Here is a 20,947-nt window from a genome sequence, read left to right on the forward strand (position 1 = left end):
GTGGCAGCCTCCGGGCTCCTCCGCGCACCGCCGGACGTTTAGGATGCTGTCATGGAGCAAAAGTGAAAGAACGGGGCCAAACATCTTCAAATTTGAGGACATAGATGTTTTAACCCTGTCTTCTCTTCTTGTGTAATTTTGACTATGTCATACTCTTCTACAATTAAAAAAAAAAAAAAAGAAAGAAACAAGCTGGGAGGTCTGTTCCATGTAGTGGTCACCCAAATCTGTGGAAAGGTTGCAGATTTGGGTGTGCCAAGCTTTGAGAAAATGTAGGAATGGAGCAGGAGCATGTAGGAAGTCTGTTCTCTGAAGCAAGGCTCTGTCGGTGCCCTGTGATTCTGCAGCGCTCCTGAGAGCTGTAAGTCTCACTGAAAGGCAGTGCGAAATGGAGCAGGTAGGTACGGCAAACCATGAGAGTAGTGCAGTACTGGAACTTAGCAGGAGAAAGCTGGTTAGTCGTCATACATGGCATACATATAATGGGGAAGATTTGCCATCATCTTGCTGGCTCATACTAGAAACCAGCTGGCATAAAACTCGACACACAAAGGTTTGAAGAATGAGTCTTGTGAGCTTGTTCAGTTTCTTATTATTAAATAACATCCTGAGAACTGAGTTCAAACAATGCCTGTGTTTGCTACAGGTTCCTTACATACAGACATAAGAAATGTAAAGCTGTTGTTACACTCACCAGTTTTTATGATAAAGTTGTCTATTAATAAAGTCTAGAGAACCAAAAGTATATTGGAGAACAGAGGTGCTAAGAGCATGTTAAGTGCCTTCTAAAGTAGAATTGGAAATGTATCTACTCCTAATTAAGCATTACAGATACACTTCCTTTAGGACGAGGTGTTTATTTTTCCTATCTCTTGTTTACTTATTTCCAGGGTTGATATTACAAGTATTTTGAGGAACAGTAAACCTCTCTTAGTTAATTCCCAGTTTCTTCCACCCAAGACAATCTCTTTATACTATCTGTTGTCTGCTGGACGGCCTCTGTTTTTTCATCCGACAGGTACTCCAGCACTCATTTCCCTCACTAATGCTTATAGGACCAGCCACTGAGACAAGACAGTAGTGAGAAGAGGGACATGAGCAGAAGTTGACATGTATCCCTCTATCCCTCACAGGCTATCAACTGTACTTCTGGAGAAGCTGTGCCAATGTACTAGACTTTGCAGTTTATTGGACCCAAAGGCTTTGAAAAATATCATTGACTAAAACTCAGAGAGAATTCAGTGTTTGTTCTCTGGCCCCATGCTGCAGTCACTATTCTGCACAAAACATGAGGGAGAAATATGAAGGAATATGTGTGGGCTTGTTAGAGTTTAAATTATTATCTCTGCTAGATGACAAGGAAAAGCTCAGATCAGACATATGGGGAGACAGCTTAGCAGCTCACCACTCAAAACAGATCTGCGCACTGTTTCAGATTCTGTGGATGCTTACCTCTGGTACAAGAATGCTGTAATGATACAACAGTATAACAGGTGTGATATGGCCTCTTCATACTGAAAAGTACAGAGATGCCTTGATTTCAGTTCTCTGGGAAAGAGGATCATGTTCCCTTTTGACTCAGAAGTGAAGCCTCACTTCTCAAAGGAAGTAATAGTCAGTCCCTGCAGGGCTCAGCAAGTTCCCCATATCTCCTAGCCTATGGTCTGCCTGGTCCAAGCCAGACATTTTTCTTTGGTGGTGGATAGAACTTTAAACGTTTGGATATTGAGTTCAAATAAAATTTTGAGGCTGAATTCTCTATGCAAATATTTGAAAATTGACTCTCTGTCCTTCTGCAATCCCATGACTAATGCAAAGGAAAGATGACAGGTTTTTTAAAATGTTAACTTATTTGAGACATTGGGGTAAATCTACTTTTCTCTCTGAATGGCTAACCATGCCAGGGAGTGAAGCTACATGTGGGCCAGAAACACATTCATATGAGCTCTTTGATGCATCTGAATTATGCCACCTTGTCATGCATTGTATTCAGCATTCAACAAATTCAATAATTTTAATCATAATGAAAACAGATTCACACAAAGAACACTCTAAACTTTCATGCATAAAATAATTCTGATTGGAGATGACTTCTGAAGATCATGTCCTCCAGCTCCTTTTCAAAGCAGGGCCAACTTTAAAGTTCTGTTATATTGTCCAGAAACTTGTCCAGTCAAGTTTTCAGTATTTCCAAGGATAGATTTTCCACAATGGAGATACCACAGCCTCTCTGGGCACCAGTTCCAGTATTCCACCATCCATTCTTTTTTTTTTTTCCCTGACATCTATTTGGGATTTCTGTTGTTGCAGTTTGTGTCTGTTGCCTCTTATCACCATTCACCTTTGAAAATACAATTCTTTCTTCTCTATACTCTCTTATTAGGTAGTTGAAGGCAGCAGTAAGGTTTCTTCCTCTTAGCCTTGCCTTCTAAAAGCTGAACAAATCCATTTATCTCAGCATCTTCTTGCAGAACCTTGGTGGCCCACTGCTGGCCTCACTGCAGTAGGTCATCTGGGGAGCCCCAAACTGGACAGAATACTCTCACAAGTGCCATTCAAAGGGGCATGATCACTTCCCATGACACTTGCTAATACACCCCAATATGTGTTTACCTTTCATCACTGCAAAGGCACACTGGTGATTGATACTCACTTTATTGCCTGCCAGGATCCTCAGGCCTTTTCCTGTGAATATGCCTTCTTTACCATCAGTCCTCTGCATGGGTTTTCCCCATCCCAGTTGCAGGACTTTGCACATGTTCTTGGTGAACTCCAGAAAGTTCCTGTCAGCCCATTTCTCCAGGCTGCTGAGATGCCTCTGAGTTGTAGCCCTGCCCTCCAGCTATCAACTTATTCCACACAACCAGGGGGAAACGAGACAAATACAGACAGCAAAAAAATTCGTAGGGCTGTCATAACATCTCTGTAGGTATTATTTTTATATAGAACCACAGAATATCTCAAAATTGGAAAGGACCCATAAGGATCATGGGACCTAACTGCCTGCTCCTTGCAGTACTACCTAAAGCTAAACCACGTGGCTAAGAGCATTGTCCAGATGCTCCTTGACCTCTGACATGCTTGATGCCATGACCAATTCCCTGGAGAGCCTATCACAGTGACCTATCACACACTCTCAGTGAGAACTTGTCCTAATGTCCAATCTGACCTTACCTTGATGCACCTTCATTCCATTTCCTTGTGTCTTATTTTTTGCCTTTGTAGCTACTTTTTAGAGAACTGTAAGAAAATTCACGTTAAATAAAGGAAAAGCTTGTAAAATGAAATATCCGCTTGGCTGTAAGGATTCTGGTTCTAGCTTGTGAGTACTTGAGCAGAAAATATATTATGTGGACTAGCTGGAAGTGTATCCAGTGAAAGTGCATTGACTTGACATGTTTAAATTTTTTCTGATAATAAAAATTATTTCTGGTGCAGGCCCTTTTTTGTTTCTCTTGCATAATATGGCAATACTTGGGGCTCTGCCTCATAGGAATGTGGAATTTATTTCAACAGTGTAACTCTCACTAGCTTTTGTACTTTGTTTATACCTTATGTGGCTTGCTTACCGGAAGGTTTTTTTTCCTGTGCTTTTCATGCTCTGAATAAAAGCAATGGAGAAGCTCCCTAAGACTTTGGTGAGAGAAGAAGTAGGTCCGATGTGAGATGAATGCACCATTTCTGCAGGTTTGAACTTCTGGGTCATGTTATCACAGATGTAGTCAATATCCACAGGTGTGAACTGAGCTGCTGAATGAATTCGGAGAGCGTGTCAGAATAGGTGCTTGACATTATGGGATGAATCTGTATATGCAGGGGGAAAAAAGCTGTGACAGAAGAATTGGTTGCACTTCTCTGTTAATTCCCCATACAAAAAACACTTAAAGCCTTATTTTTGCATATGATTCTACTTAGGAAGATTACCACGTCATGTGGTGATCAATGAAGTTATTCTTACCTTTTCAAAAGGACTGTGCAACCTTTAATTAGCATGAGGAAGCTCTTTATCTCCAGAGAAAGGCCCTTCAGAAGCACAGTGCCTGAAGCATCATAGTGACGTGCAGACAAAATGCCTCTTATTAAGACATCAATCCTACTTCCCGCAATACCCGATCTCTGTCTGCCTGCAGCAACCCCCAACATTTCTAGGCTTATAAGAGCTGATGAGATGGAAGCTGTTGGTGCTCTTGCCAGTTTGCATGCAGAAACACCAATTAAACTTAAAAATAAATAAATGTTAGCAATACTTGAAGTGGTATCTTTCCTCTGCTATACCTGATTTCTACTGCACAATCCTCTAGTCAATATTAATTTCACACGCGGATTTCCTTTCGAGAGACTTCCGCAACTGAAGCTCAGAGAGAGCATCTCCATTAGAGCATGGTTAATGTGATGGTCCCTAGGCTTTGTGGTCCAATCCAGTCCCCCACAGAGAATGAGCTGGATAGTCCCAATGAAGGCTGCTACCCAAAGTGTCAGTCCACAAAATGGTATCAGGGCCAAGCCCTCATATATTTTATTCTCCAGAATGAAATTTAGGGTGAAATGTTCTTTTTCTACCGCTGTCCTAACCACAAGGTGACCATAACCTGTAAGTATTTTTTCTTTGTTAGGCTACAGTGGCTATACCTGGATTCACCTTTCATGGCCCAATGCTTTTCATCTGCAGGTCCTCCTCTGAGTATTGCATATATCAGAGACCTGCTGAAGCGCAGTGTGAGTTGGGGGCATGGGAAGGGCAAGCAAATATACAAAGTTTCTTTTAGGCTAGTGTGAAACTAGTTGTACACGTGGGTTTCATGCTAATATACAACATGGACTCATCAGGAGGCCTAGGATGGCAGGCAGGAACAGGAGCCCAAAGTTGTCTGCTCCACTCCTAACTCCATGCATGTGGAGAATTACCTTTGTTCTTGGTCATGCTGAATGGCTAAAACCCTGTACTTTTAGGAACTAAAAAAATTCTCTCACCAGCAGGGCAGAGAAGGTATTTCAGAGCAGTGTTGTACTGAATCAGGATGGCTTTAACAAAGCAGGGGCTGGAGCCCTGGTGTCCCATTTCCCAAGAGAGCCTCCCCCTCCTGCTTTTGCAGACGCATTCTTTCTGCACCTTCCCAGAAATATTTCGGAGGCGATACAAAGCGAAGCCCTGTCGCAGCCCTGTCCTTACTCAAAAATTCGCTGTGCAGCTGAGTGGTGAAAGTATTCATGCCAGAAAAGTGGGTTCATATCCCTTCTCACAGTGAAGGACTAATAAATGCAACGTTATGAGCTGCATGAAAGCAGCCTTCAGTTACATACCTAGGCAGAAAAAAGGCTCTGAGGAGGGATCTTAACTGACTAGCAATCACAGCAAAAGATGTTGCAAAATCATAACACTTCTTCCAATCTATATAAATAAAAATAAATACTTCAACATAAGCTGCCCATAAGCCTGCCAGAGTGTCACATTTGCCAAAGGCTACAGAATGACTTTTTCTACAAGAATCTATCTGCGAATATCCTGAAAATAATTTTCTAATTTCACAATAAGCATCATCATTTTGATTTTGCTTCTACAGTCTCTTCTTACTTCCCATTATCTGCTCCTTTTGAATGCCTGTAGCTAAATCTGCTAATAATGGGATGGAGTAGGGATTAGTTTGTTTATGTGCTTCTGTTGGCAGCTTTTCATAGGGGAGGTGGAGCAAAATGATTATATTCTCTCTGGGGCTCCTTTGCCCTGGCTCTTGTGAAAGAACATCTTGCCTTGATGATGTTGTGAGAGGCTTCAAAATGTCAGCAGTGGCAACACTTTTGCTGACAGTCTCAGCAAAAAAGGATGAAACTAGTCAAATAGTTTGCAATGCAGAGACAACAGGAAAATAAGCAGGTTAAAGGACATGTAGGTGTTTGTAGGGGTGAGGGACAGTATTAAAAGCTTGACTGAGTACAGGTACATGTGTTTCAACTACCTCAACATTTCCAATTGAGTAGGAGCATGTTTCAGAATACAAGATAGTCTTGACTGGTGCCTGGGTTAAACACGGGTTAAACATGCAGGGAAGTGATTTGTATGTACCACATGGAGGGGAATTTTTGAGTAACCTGCCAGCTGCCTTCACTGCAGACACTCCTTACATGGGGCTGTCTCAAGATTAAGCAGGGTGGGTGGGTGAGGGGCTTCTTGTCTGCTGATGGTGGCTTAGGAGCAGATGGTGAACATGAATAAAGATTCTGCCCCTACATTTGGGCTGCGGCTTCTGCTGCACAAGCTTTCCTGCAGTTCAGGCCAGCCAGGCACTGGCTTTCAAATGCATGTCAGCCGTGGTCTTGTTGACAGCCTTAACCATCATGCTTAGAGTTAGGCAATGCTTTCAAAAATATTTCTTTTTTAATTAAATGAACAGTTCTGGCTGAACGTCAAGATTTGAATATCAGCTTGGACATATGAAATCCCAGGTGCCTTATGTGGTCCTCATTCTCATAGTTTTGCCAAGGAAGGAGGTAGGATATTTGAGCAAGTTGTCAAAACTCCAGGGTCCTAGACTTCAAGGCTGAATTTACCAGGTGTTTTATGTTTTCATAAATCACAGTCACAGCTATAGTGAATGATGGCAGACAAAGTTAAAGAAATTATATTACTTTTGCATTTAGCTCTTAGATTTATGCACATCTTCTGTAAGCAGGAATATGGAAACTGTTTTCCTCATTCCTTTTTTATTTTCTGTCCAGCATTGCTCCTGATGTGTCTGTGTCCCTGTATAGTCAGTCTGATTATCTACTTTCGCAAATACATGACATTCTGATATTAATATGCTGTCATTCAGACCGGTACAACTAATATATGGAATCTTGTCAACAGACAATAAAAAGGAAAAAAAAAGACAAAAGCAAGTATTTAGAGTTTGTTGTTACTTCCAAAAGTTTGATGAAGAGGTAAAAGTGAGTATATAAATATTTATTGAGTTGTGTTAGAGTGAAAAAAAAAAGCTCTTCTGGTTTAGTTGTGAAAAAAGATACTATAAATTTTATCTATTCTTCTACAGCATCCTTCAAAGTTCTCTTGTTATACTATCTGCTTCTTTTTCTGCAAAACCCTGTGTCACTAGTGTGGGACCTAAAGCATTTAAGCCTGGGCAAGCACATCTCTCTCTTTCTACCTTGCTCTTGTTTTATAACTTGAGTGGTCTCTCTTATTAATGCTCATGACAGTTTTATTTAAATTAATTATTCCTCACCATATTTTATTTATTGAGGGGTTTGGGGCTTGATTTCTTTTTTCTTGACTTCTTTTTTTAATGGATTAGAAGCTATATCTTTTGAAAATCTCCTGCAGAGTGAGTTTTAAAAAAAGCAGTAGTAGTAGTAGTAGTTGTTGTAGTAGTAGTAGTGGTAGTAGTAGTAATTGTAGTAATAGTAATGGAATAATTCCCTTCATGATTCTTCCTAAAGGCACAAAAACGTAACTGTTACATCTGCTTAATTTCTCCCAATTGGGACTGATTTAGTGGTGAAAAATCAGGATTTAATTCAGTAGTACAGTGCTGCCAGTCAAGGGAGAGACATGTGAGAGCATTAACAATGTGCCAGTAGTGGCCATCCTGAGTATAGCAACACTCAGGAGCTTCATTGGTTGAGAACTGGACCCATTTCAGTTGTGCTGTAATGCAGGAATCAGGCTAACTTAAAGGATCTTCCAAGATCACAGAAACCAGGCTTCTTCAGATGCCCTCAAAAAAAAAAAAAAAAAAAAAAGGCACTGGAAAGGTTGCATCAGGGGAAGTCAGTTCAGTTCTGGAATGAGCTGATGGGGAAAAAGTTCAAACAGGACTGTCTGAACATCTCTGCTTCCGCGGCCAAGGCAGCCACGGGAAATGTCCTAAGCAAACACAATGCCACAACAATAGGCAATCTGCACGACCTTCTGCTTACTCCAGCTGACATATCTGAAAATCACATTAACCTCTGGCTTTTATGGGTCATGGTCTTTCAACTATTGTGTGTAACAACCTAAGAAACCCAATAGAAAAGATGCTTTTTAACAGATTTAAAGCAATAAAGCAAGAATCATGGTCTTCCACCAGATAGCTGACATAGAATAAACATGCTGACCTTCTGGAAAAATAATTATTTGTGATTGCACATCTGTGTCTACAGTGGTATTTTTTTCTAATTTAAAGTATTTTTTAAAAATATTTAATTATTTCTGTGGAACTGGAGCTTCTTTTGATAGTGATACATGCACCTCAAATACATTCAAGTAATGAGAGTGAATAATTAGCATGCCATCACCTAATGTTGGTTGTTGCCAATTGTTTTTCAGCTTAGCCACTGAAAACAGTTCTCACTGTGCTGCAGGGCAGTTCCTTTTGTCCTGTGTTTTCACACTCCTTTACCCTCCACTTGAGTTCTTTTCTAAAGCCCTGCCTGAAGCAGGGAGATGCCAAGGGCTCGCTGCCCATGGCTGCCACAATGCCTCAGCCTCCGAGGATGCGGTGCAGTCATGGTACCCCACGGCTAGTCCAAAACTTGTCACCAGCCTCAGCAAAACTGACTCTGGTCTCCCTGAAGACATGAGTAAAGTAACTCTACTGCTGCTTGCTGCCTTCTTCTGCCCAGTACAGTGTGGGGCTGGCAGTGGACGTGATGGGGAAATTTTGGGGACTGCTCAGCCCAGGTTTACAAGCTCCAGCTTTCACAAATCCATCCCAAGCCAAAAAATAGGAACCATGGTCACAGCTACACTCTTGTCCTTGGTCCTTTGTGCCTGTCCTTTCCTATCCCAAACCAAAAGGGTATTTCATCCATGGATTTCATTTAATCTCCATTTGCAATTTTACTAAAGGACTTAACTGAACTACAGGAATCTACAGTTCCATAAAAGACCCATGATTAAGAAAAATCTGCAAATGTATTGTCTATATTTATGCATTATTTATTTAATAATAAAGGGTTTATGTTGGTGAGGGGCACTGTGAGATACTTCCCTTAACAGTGCTCAAAATAGCCCTGCTGGGCAGAGCTCTGTTTCAGCTGCAGTTAGGGGGAGATGCGGGCCTGAAAGTCAGGGTGAAAGAGTTCCCTGTCATGATAGCAGGGACAGAGTCTGCAGCTCAAGAGCAGACCACAGAAAAGTGTTGACACCACAAAGACAGCCACGATGTTCCATTAAATGTGATGAAGCCTGAAATTCAAAGCTGGTCGAAAGACTGGTATAAAGTGCATAGGAAGCACTTTAAAATTCTGATAAGCAGGTATCACTCCGACCCTGTTGGCAGATACACTAATGTAGCAGGTTTTCAAGGATGAGGTTCTTTGAGAGAAGTTTCTCAGGAAAGTTTGATCTGTTAGTGCTTTCAGTCAAACCCCGTCATGCCCTGAGTTTAAACAAGCATGTTTAAGGAAAACAGTGACACCACTGTTCTGTTTCCCATGTTTCCCATGTTGTTCTCATATGCTCCTCACAAGGGATGTTGTGACACAGGATTGTAGGTCATACTTACAATTATTGTTTTATTCTAGATGCCCTAAAGCCATCCAGTGAGAGTCGACATCCAGATATTTTTTTTAACAAGGGATTGAAACTGGCGTTTGGCACTGCAGTGTGCTGAGCTTGCTGTCCCTCTCTATGAGTGCAGAGGGGGCTCACCCAAGCAGAGCAGTGACCATGCCCCAGCATTTTTATGTGATACGTCTGCCCAGAGGGGCTTGTCTCAATGCAGAGTCTCTTCCCTGAGCACAAACTTGCAAAAGACCAGAAATCCTCCCAAGGATGGAAACAGAAAACAGGTCTCTGCTTCTCCTGGGAAAGAAATTAGATGCTCAAGACATGGAGAAGTGGTTTGTGGGGGATAGCAGCTACCACATAGGGAAAAATGGTAGAGATTTTAAGATGGCTCAGCAGAAGGTTGAAGTGGAAAAGGCATCCAGCAATTATAAAGGTATTGATTCAGTAATACAGATTGTGATCATTTTAGACTATTATCATAATAATGCCCTTATTTATTTCATAATAAGGTTTCAGCAAGGACTGCAATTCTTGGTGAAAAAGAAGTTTGGGAACTACTGATTTGATGAATAAAGGGTGATTTGGTAGGTTTCAGTAAATACTAATGATTTAAACAACATTGCCTGTAATTTTAGAGCCATATATCAAACACTATTATGAAGATCTTGATGTAGGAAATTCATAGCCATTTAAGCCACCTTGATGCTGTTATTCTGCAAAACACAGCCATAAGACCTCCACAGATACTAAAGGGTTAGAATTTGTTTCCAGCTGCTTCTGAAGCTGCCAATGAAAGTAAACCTGATTTTTAGAAAGTTCTTCCACTTGGCTTCAGCCAACTTTTAGCTTCAGCAAAATTGTGTGCTTAGCAGCTCTTGAAAAACAGTGCATTTCTATCAGGTACCCATGGCTGTATTTTGGATCTGGATTTAAGCACTTGACTCTGAATTTCTGATTAAATAGTATTTTTTTAATAAATCCTGGTGATTAAAATTCATCAAAACTAGGGGCTCATATTGCTGCCTTCAACACTCATCTTTTCCTTTTGTTTCCTAACATACACGTAAACAATTGTATCTTGAACACAGATTCAGAAAAATAAACTTACTCTATCATAATAGTATTACTGCAAGAATTCATAAGCCTAAATAAATTTTTATATGATAACTTGCCAGAATTGCTCACCCATGCAAAATTAGTGATGTGCCAACATTGGCAGATTAACACATAACCATATTGTGCCAACACTGGCAGGATTAGCACATAACCATATTTTCTGTCTTTTTTTTGGCAATAATCATTATACCACAGATAGCAGTAAAGGGGATCTGCCATGCTTGTGGTTTTAGTTCTGATGGCTTGGGCAATAGCCACGGTCACATTGAAATGAAATAATGCAGGTGTTAGCACAACAGAGTTTCCAGAGGAAGAATCCAGTGTTATTTTTTATAATCTCCTTACAATCTGCGCTGAAGCCCATTGCTTCTCCCCAGTTAAACTCAGCCAGGGCTATTTCAATGAAGTCACAAAATCACAGAAAGGGAAAAGTTGGAAGGGACCACAGTGGATCATCTGGCCCACCCTCCTTGCTCAAGCAGGGTAATCCCAGAGCACATTGCACAGGATTGCATTCAGACAGTTCTTGAATATCTCCAGCGAGGGAGATTCCACAAGCTCTCTGGACAACCTGTTCCAGTGCATGGTCACCCACACAGTAAAGAAGTTCTTCCTCATATTCAGGTGGAACTTCTATGCGTCAGTCTCTGCCCATTGCCTCTTGTCCTGTTGCTGGGTATCACCAGGAAGAGCCCGGCTCCATCCTCTTGACATCCTCCCTTCAGATAATTACAGACATTGATGAGGTCCCTTCTCAGTTGTCTCTTCTCAAGGCTGAACAGGCCCAGTTCCCTGAGCTTGTCCTCATAAGAGAGATGCTCCAGTCCCTTAATCACCTTTGTAGCCCTCCACTTGACCTGCTCCGGGAGCTCCACGTCTCACTTGTACTGAGGAGCGCAAAACTGGACAGAATACTCCAGATGTGGCCTCACTAGGCCTGGCAGCTGCTGTTCAGCAAGTTCTCAGTCCACCTCACTGTCCGCTCATCCAGTCCACACTTCCTGAGTTTGCCTATAAGGATATTTTGAGAGACACTGTCAAAAGCCTTGCTGAAGTTGAGGTGGGCAATACTCACTGCTCTCCCCTCATCCATTCAGGTAGTTGTTTCATCGTAGAAGGTCATCGGGCTGGTCAAGCATGATTTACCTTGAGTAAATCCATGCTGACTACTCCTGATCACTTTCTTGTCATTCCTGTGGATACAGATGGCCTTCAGAATAAGGGACTCCATAACCTTTCCAGGGACTGAGGTGAGGCTGACTGGCCAGTAGTTCCCTGGGTCCTCCTTCTTGCCCTTTTTGAAGACCAGGGTGACCTTTGCTTTCTTCCACACCACCCAGATGCAAAGCCAGCATGGGGTCTCTATGAAAGAGAACATGAGATCACAGCAGCTTGTGCTTCTCAGGCTTGTAAACAGTTATCTTTTGTAGAAACACAATGCTCAATACATTTTTGTATGAGTCATATGTGTCCTTCCTCTTCAGTCTCTTCCCAAACAAGTTCTCAGTGTTTCTGCATATCACTTCTAGCCATTATCACAGTAGCTGCACATCTCGTATAATAAAAAGTGCATATAAGCTCAGAATGCTCTCAATAAAATAGAGATTAATTCCATAACAACAACAACGACGATGACAACAACAACATCATCTATGCAGGAAACTGTTGCCTTCATAACACAGAGAAACTTTAAGGGAGAATTTCCTCGAGGGTGGTGGATCTTTTGATATTTTTTATGTAAATCTCTTCAGACTACTTTTTCTTTTCCTTTTGCAGAATTAAAATAAATATTTTTAAAATAGCTAGAAGGTAATATATGACCATATTTTAAATTTGAACAAGTTCTTCTGATTTCTTTCATAAATGCCATTAAAGCCAAAAGGGAGTTCTGCACTTATATTCTGAAGCAGCGACATGATAGTGTGATTCACACTAAAAGTCAATCTGAATATCAATGTTTCAATGTATAAGGGAAAACAAAGCTGCCCCAAGGTTTCTGCTTATCCTGTACAAGGAAAGAATTATCTCTATAGGAAACTTAGAAGAGCTGTATTATGCACATCCATTTATGTGCCCGCATACACAGTTAATATAAAATACCTCATGCTTTTGTGGGTGGTATATGACACTATAATACACCTGAACTCAAGTGAGAGAGGTTTCCGGTCTGGGCAGGATGACTGAGTCTGTCCTGGTGTGCAGGGGTGATCCTGTGCACACACACCCTGCCCCTGCACATCCACACTGCCCACCAGGCTTCCTGTGGCCCCTGTGGCTCCGGGCAGGGACAGGGCTGCACCCCTGTGCAGCCTCTTGCCACATGGCACCGAGATGCCGGTTCAGTGTCCAAGGAATTGAAGCAGCCCAGGCACTGTTCTGGTGCACACGTTGTCTGGGGGAGAGCTTGCTCCTCAATAAGCGCCCCAGTTCACCTCTAACTGGAAGTGGTTTACATCCACCAGTGCATATAGGTTGCTGTGTGGGCGCACAAGTATAAGCAGGTCAGATTCAGGAACACTTTTCTGATTTCCCCTGGTGTTGTTGCCAGCGAGGCAGTGTGATTTCACAGGGGAAATTACCACAAGTGTGGCTCTCACAAAAATCAGCTGCTGCATTGTGGAAAAGACCAGTTCCACTCCCAGTTCCTTGTAGTCCCTATCCATCTTCTTCCTTTGCAATTCAAAGTTACAGATATGCTTGCATCCCCCCAGAATGGAAAGGAGACAACTTAGCTGCGATTACAAAGAAGACTTTTGAGATCAAAAGGTGTCAACAGTGTCTTGCAACTGTGTTTAGACTTCAAACTAAGTCAGCCAACTGAATGCTAAACCATGTCCTGCTGAGATGCAAATAACTTGAAAGGTGAAGAGCAGAGGTCAGAGTACTGTCTGGGGAGTTCTGGCCAAAATACAGTGAGCCATATCTCTCCTTCCTTATCCCTGGTGGGATGGGAATGAGAATCAGAAGAAGGTAAAATCCATTAGTGGAAATAAGAGCAGTTTAATAATTTAAGTAAAATATAATAACAATAATTCCAATAACAACAGCAATAGAAAAGCAGATAAGAAAAAGAAAATAATAAAAGCCAAGAGAAACAAGGGATGCACAATCCAATTGCTCACCACCATTGACTGATGGTCATTGACAGCCCATTCCTGTACAGTGATTAGCCTTCCCAGCCAATTCCTCTCACATACTGGTCTTGATGTTCTGTGGTATGGAGTTACCCTTTGGCCAGTCCAGGTTGTCCATCCTGGCCATGCTTCCTCACAGTTTCATGTGCACCTCTTTGTTGGCAGAGCATGGAAAGCTGAAAAGTGCTGGACTTAAGTAAGCACTACTTAGCAACAAAGTGTGTTATCAACATTATTCTCATACTACATCCAAAACACGGCACTGTACCAGCTACTAGGAAAAAAACTAACCCAGTCCCAGGCAAAACCAAGACAGCAGGGCAAAGCAGCTGCTGTTTCCCATTCTAGAAGCCTGAGCTGTAGATCCATTCCCTGCAGGGCTCGCTAAAGGCTTTCCCATGTGTGAGAATGCCAGCCCCCTCTGCTGAGTTTTTAAAGAGCATTGTTAACTCCATATGTGTCTTTTGGCTCTCTGCTTTTTATTTCTGTGTTTTATCTGCTGGCATCCTTAGAGTGTTAAAAGTTGCATTTAACCTTGTCAAAGGAGGACTGTTTCTATTTTAAATTGAAGCATTTTTGTACACAAATCATATTTTGCTTGCAACATTTCCTTATGGTTAAATATTTATGTTGGAATTCCTAAATTATAGTACAAAAACAGTCAAATGAGCTGAAGAAGAGCAACTTCTGTTCTGAAAGGAAGTATAATGATATCGTTGATATCTCGTAAATGAAACTATTTAACTTCCAAGGCAATAGAAGGAATAGCAGCTATGTATTTTGTGACAGATAAAGCCTTTCTCTTCCCCCATGAGCATATCATGATTTCGTCAAATCCGTTTAGTGAAGCGTCTTGGATTGTTTTATTTAGCAATTTGCCTTCTCCTATATGTTGACTGACAAGAGTTCTCAGGTTGAAACTTTATTTTCTCACACATGCAGCTGACATTGCTGGGGCAAGTCACAGTTACTAGTCCTTTCCTGGACAAGTGTGTACTTAACCTGCTTGGGTTTATTTAAAACTTAATTTTCCTTGAATGTGCCAATGTGTGACTTTAAGATTCAGTTTCTTTTGGACCCAATTAGGCATTTTCCCAGAAAAGCAGGATTTTAACCATTAATCCTGCAAGATGACAAAACCTCACAAAAAAATATTACATTTACAGACTTGTTGCACTACAGAAGGAAATAAATTAGCTTGCCTTGGTTTTGCTTAATCTCAACTACAACCTCAGTGCTTCAAACCCTTGGAATAAATTTCCTTGTTACCATGCCCCAGGGCATTCCTCCTCCAGTATCTTATAACAAATCCTGATTGTTACATGACTGCGCACTCAGCAAACATTTCTGCATTTCTCAACCGATTTTTTTTGTGTTTTATTCCCATAAAAATTGGTCCCAATCTGATTTAGTACAAATATGAAAATATCTGAAACACCCCATAGTGCAAATGTTGTTTTCTAAGATCTCGTTCCTGCAAATACCTATAGAACGAAACTGTAAACAAAATTAGGAGAAAGAGAAATAGCAGCAGGACAACCATGACTTAGCCAGTTGAAGGAAACATCAGTGTCTATTTACAATGTTGTTTAAATTTTTTCTAAATCCATTTTAATTTCTGTTGGAAAATGCTATATTTATACAAAAGGACTATAAAAATGACCTGAACTGATCTTTATCTTCAACTGAACTGAAGGTAGCCTGGTAAAATCTGACCAGCACCTTTCAGTGATTATTTGGAAATAAAATACATTTTCTTGAAGTACTTAAAATTCTTTTTGGTCACTATGGTATGTTAGTAAATGCTACTTTCAAATGTACATTTCACACCAAAATAGACGTTTTTCCAATGTTAACTATAAAAACTACTAGAAACTATTGCCTCTGCCTAAGTAACATGATAACAAAGGAAACAAGAAGCATCTTTGATGCAAACTCATTTTTATCCCTTTGAAATAAATAACAACATCTCCCTTTTGAATAGAGGTACTGAATGCACCCTCATTTTCTGCTCTTTCAATATATATTCCAAGAGGGAAAATGCATGGCAGGTAATTAAAATACACGGGAGACAAATATTATTGCATGATTGCAGTCCAGTACACTGAGGTCCTTACTTCATCTGGGACTTGATAATGGACATACAATAAATGATAAGGAACACTATTTTTTCTTTAATCTCTCCGTGAAAATATACTTCATATTGACACAGGGATAGCAATAGAGCTGCATTATTTTGTTTCTGAAGAAAAACTCTAGGTGAACAGCAGCCATTAATAAACCAGACAATTTTCTCCAATACTGGAAAAGATATTATGAGACCAAGATTGTTCAGCTGATGAGCCTGCTTCTGTAATCTGTTTTGGATAACAGCATTATAACAGCACAGAGAGTGTGCCTATATGAAAGATATTAATGATTTCTTCTGAAGCAAAATAAAAAGTAAAAAAACAGCTGTCTGAAATAGTGTAGTTAAAGGCTTATTTCAAATTTATTGTAATTCTGATTGCTGTGTAGATGTGTGCATGCTATTGTAATCCATGACTATAATCAAACTATTAGAAACACTGAGACTGAGAACTAGAACAATGAACCAGCTAATGGCTGTCTGGATCACACTAACAGCACATCATGCCATGCTTATAATTTTTATCATCCTAGTAACACTAAAATAATGATAATTGTAGGATCAAAATGGTGATGCCATTGATGAAGACATGCAAATCCTTTCAAACTCAAGTTTGAAAGAATCTGCATCTCTTATGTCACAACAAATGAGTGATTTTTGGAGTGTGCCATTTAACCAGCTTGTTTCTCTTTCTGGGTTTTAGTGAATTTCTAAACAGTTCTGCAAAAATTTTTGGACTGAACCTCCCCAAAAATCATGAATCCAAGATGCAAGTCTTGCAGGTAAAATGTATGAAAAGACCAAAATTAAGATAACTGGACTTTCTCTGCTACCTCAGTTATTAGTTTTTCTCAGTTGTGTCTCCAAACAGCATCTTGGCTGGAAATCCAAGTTCCAAAGATGCCTATTCAGGATGGCTGAAGAATATTCCTGGTTATAGTGTGGCACTGGGATCAAGCCCTGCTCTCACAGCCCGGGTTGGCAGCCCCAGTGAGATGTGAGCCAGAGGTTACACAGTTCTGCTGCTGCACCTGCCATAAGTCACACTATGTCTTGCTCAAAGGACCAACCACCAGATGTTGAACTGATCCTACCGGCTTCTCGTAAAGCTTCATGAAATTTGTTGTGTTTTGTCATTGGCTATGTGTTATGAGCTCATAAGATTGCTCATGCTGGTGAGCAGTAGGTCAGCTGCAGAGTAGGATTTCTCAGCCTACCCCTTCAGAGGTGGGAGTAATCACAACCTAGAGTTAAGAAGCAGAGGTTCCTCTCAGATCACATCCAGATGTTCATTGCAGGCAAGGAAATACAGACTACATGCTGGTGGCTCTTCCAACTATCACTCTAGACCTTGCTCAAGTGTTACATGAAATGTTTGAATGGGAAGCAGTTGCCACAACCTCTCCCAGCTCACTGCATATGGGCTTTTAAGGAGACATGACGCAGGCACTTCCATCCACTGGCAAGCCAGCACAGCCAGAGCTCTGAGCTGCCGTGGTGGCTGTGCTTGCCTCACACATACATCACTTTGAAGCCTGTAATTGTGCTTCTAGTCCAGGATGCCAGATGTGGTCTGGATCAGGATGAGGACAGGACTATGGTTTGAGAACTAGCAGCCTGCCTTGCATGAATGAAAAGGGACAGGGTCCTGGTTGGTGGAAGCATAGCTAAAGGAGGAGGAATGAAAAAATACAGAGTTTAGGTGGGGGCATTGAGGTGCAAGAGATTGGGAAGAGTGGGTGAAGTAGATAGTGATGTGGGGTTGAGTCCTGACAAGACCGAATAAAATGCCATATAAGTAGTTGGGGAACCTGACATTGACAAATTTAGTTTGGGAAGCTTTCGTAGGCACTTGCAATAGAAGGATGCCTTGCAGGGTGATGAGTATACTTGGAAGATGTGTTGCAGAAAACTCAGGCTACTTCACTGTCCTGTCAGTGATGTATTTGAACAAAAATACATGCATATGACAGCATAAGGAAGTTGGAGATTTTGTTCATTCCTTTTAAATCAGGTGATAACCACAGGTCAAGTTTTTCTGGCAATAGAAGGATTGTCATGGACAGAATAAAACTTGCTGCTAAAAAAAGTTCACATAAAGAAGGCAGAGAAGAGGGAAAGGGAAAGAGCCTGTTTTTCTGCTGCCCCAAGGAACACTTCAGATGTGACTGGCTGTTAAGGGTCAGTGTGACACTTTCAAGAAAATACCTGATCTCTAGAAGCAGGGATGCCTACTTCCAAACCAGGACGATATGCTCTAACATCATGGGCTTTACAAGCAGAAGGCTGTCCTATAGGGCTTCCCAGTCTCCTCGGGCCTTGCAGACAGAACATGACCTTCATACAGTGACCCCAGTACAGTTTATTTTTTGCAGAAAGGAGAGCTAAGAGAAGGGACTGTCTGTTTATTCCGACAGTCTCTGACATCCTGAATCACTGGTCTCTTGTTGCTATCTTAGCACAAATAATGAGAATAACTTCGGGTGATGATACTTCCAGTTAACCTGGAGTTCTCCCGGAACACCTATTGGATACTTTTATCTAAGAACAATTAGAAATGTGTCTGCTACATTTGGAATAAACCTAAATATTGCTGCACCTCATTCTTTCAATGCCTTACCTCACAGCTGCTGGAGGCATGATGCTAAATGCCTCCCCAGGAGCCTGCACATACTGGGGAGACATGGATGGAGATGAGGATCCCAGTGGCAATATGGGGAAAAGTATATACATGTGCCTTGGTATTCTCAATGACATCTATTGGACAACTCTGTTGGATTGGTTCCCAGCATTAATTTGCAATAATCACAATAATTTACATTCAAATCCTAATTAATGAAGTTCTGGTGTTTATGGGATGGGAGATCTTGAAAGGATAGGGTGTACTTTCTGTTCTATTTCTGCCATTTTTCATTCCAGTGAAACTCTGCTCATGACTCACTGCTCATTACCATCTCCTGGCAATGTATGAAGAGAGAGATGTACAGCAGAACAAAATGTTTCTTACCCTGATTATTTGCTTGTTTTCAACAGGCCAATACCTCCTTTACCACAAACTGGTAAACGGCTTCCTTATAAATTCAAATCCACAAAAGTATTTATGTGAGGAAACACTTGACCACCTCAAGGTTATTTGTACTTATCATCTCTGTGCTAAATGGTTGGGGTGAGTGGAGAGTGGAAAATCCCTTTCAGTGAGAAGTGCAGACAGGAAGCATTTAGGCTTGGAGCCTCCAGCAACAGCAATGGGCTGTCTCTGGGCCATGGAGGCACCAACTATCTGCTGATGACAGGTGCTGAGGAAAGCTACTAACATAAAGAATGCTATGAGGTAAAGATGATTCCTTTATATGGATAGCCACAGAATTGTGGAATTACAGAATGGTTTGGGTAGGAAGGGACATCCTTCATCTAGTTTCACCCTGCTGCCATGGGCAGGGACGCCTTCCACTAGACTATGTTGTTCAAAGCCCCATCCAACCACACCCAAACAGTTCCAGGTATGGGATATCCACAGCTTCTCTGGGCAACCCGTGCCAGTGTCTCAGCATCCTAACAGTCAAGAATTCCTTCCTTATGTCTAATCTAAACCTACTCTTACGCAGTTTGAAGCCACTGCCCCTTGTCCTATCACTACAGGCCCTTGTAATAAGTCCCTCTCCATCTGCCTTGCAGGGCCCCTTTAGGTACTGGAAGGCTGCTATAATGTCTGCCTGCATCCTTCCCTTCTCCAGGCTGAAAACACCAACTCCCTCAGCCTTCATTCAGACAATTAGTAAGGTAATTCTTAAATTCAGGTAATATTAACTTAATTAATTTATTAACTAGTGCCCACGTTAAAGCACTGCTGGGTTTGTGGTACTTTCTTCAGTGCCCAAGCTGGTTGCTGGAGCTCTTTGAATCTTTGACTTGGTAACTTCTAAAGTACACCTTTATCTCTCTGTGCTTTCTTATATGACTGCTGCTTCCAGATGAAGGACAGGTACATTGGGTTTGTCCCTCTTGCTGCACAGTGTGATCCTCAGTAATCTGCTGAGGTGCATATATGGACAACATCTGGCCTGTAGGGTGGCATCCTGCATTGGTGTGCACCATCCCTTTGTGCCCAGTGGTTGCTTTTGGAAAGAAATCTGGTCGCACAAGCATGGAGACAGCCATGATGTGTGGCAGCAGATCCTCTGCAGCAGGTCCACATAGTGCAGACATGGCTATTAGGAATGAAGATCACCAAGATGTGACTTAAGTTTCCATTCACCTGGAGGCATAACACTTGCAAGCTCTCTTCCCTTGGAAGAATCAACCATTTATCTTACAACTATGCAAAAATTTATAAAATCATTAACTACTGATATTTGATGGGAAAAAAGCCAGGGATCTTTCTTGGATTTTCTGCATTTGATGCTGTTCTGGTGAAATAACTTTAGGTGGAATCTTATTAGTAAAGGGTAAAGTCCACTACAAAAATGATTTTGTATGTTTTGGGAATGAAAAGTAGATGTCAATTTACTTTATTTAAAGATTTGGAAGCAGAACCAGAGTCCTAAGAACTTCTCCTAACTCTGTTCTGTGAGCTTGTCAAACAGCACAGAGCCCTGATGACTTCTCAGCAAAACAGGCACAATAGAGGAGTGGTGATCTGAGTGTGGGCCAGGACATTTCCCAGTGGAGAAGGATTGTCAAGTCTCAGGATAAACTTCACATGGAAAGTGAACCAGATTAGGGGGAACGGCCTTTGGGAGATGTGTTTGCTGCCGCTGAAGAGATGTAAGGAATGGGGGCGGCAGCCACTTCAACACCTCTCTACCCCATCCATCCCTCTCTAAGCAGTAGAAGCCAGATGAGCTTTACAGAGATGTAGCTTCACAAGGCAGTGAAGAGATGACAAGGCTCTTTGGCCAGCCCAAACACACCGATCCCCTCTGCAAATACCTACTTTTCTGATGCATAAAGCCAGTGCAGGGATGATAGCTAGGTACATCTGGAATCTGGAATCTAAATCTGAATTACAGAAATGATGTAGAAATCTGAAAAATAGGAACACACTGAAATTGTCCCAGGGCATATTCGGTTACTCATTTA

The sequence above is a fragment of the Corvus cornix genome, chromosome 1A (genome assembly GCF_000738735.6).
Source record: "Corvus cornix cornix isolate S_Up_H32 chromosome 1A, ASM73873v5, whole genome shotgun sequence".
NCBI lineage: Eukaryota > Metazoa > Chordata > Aves > Passeriformes > Corvidae > Corvus > Corvus cornix.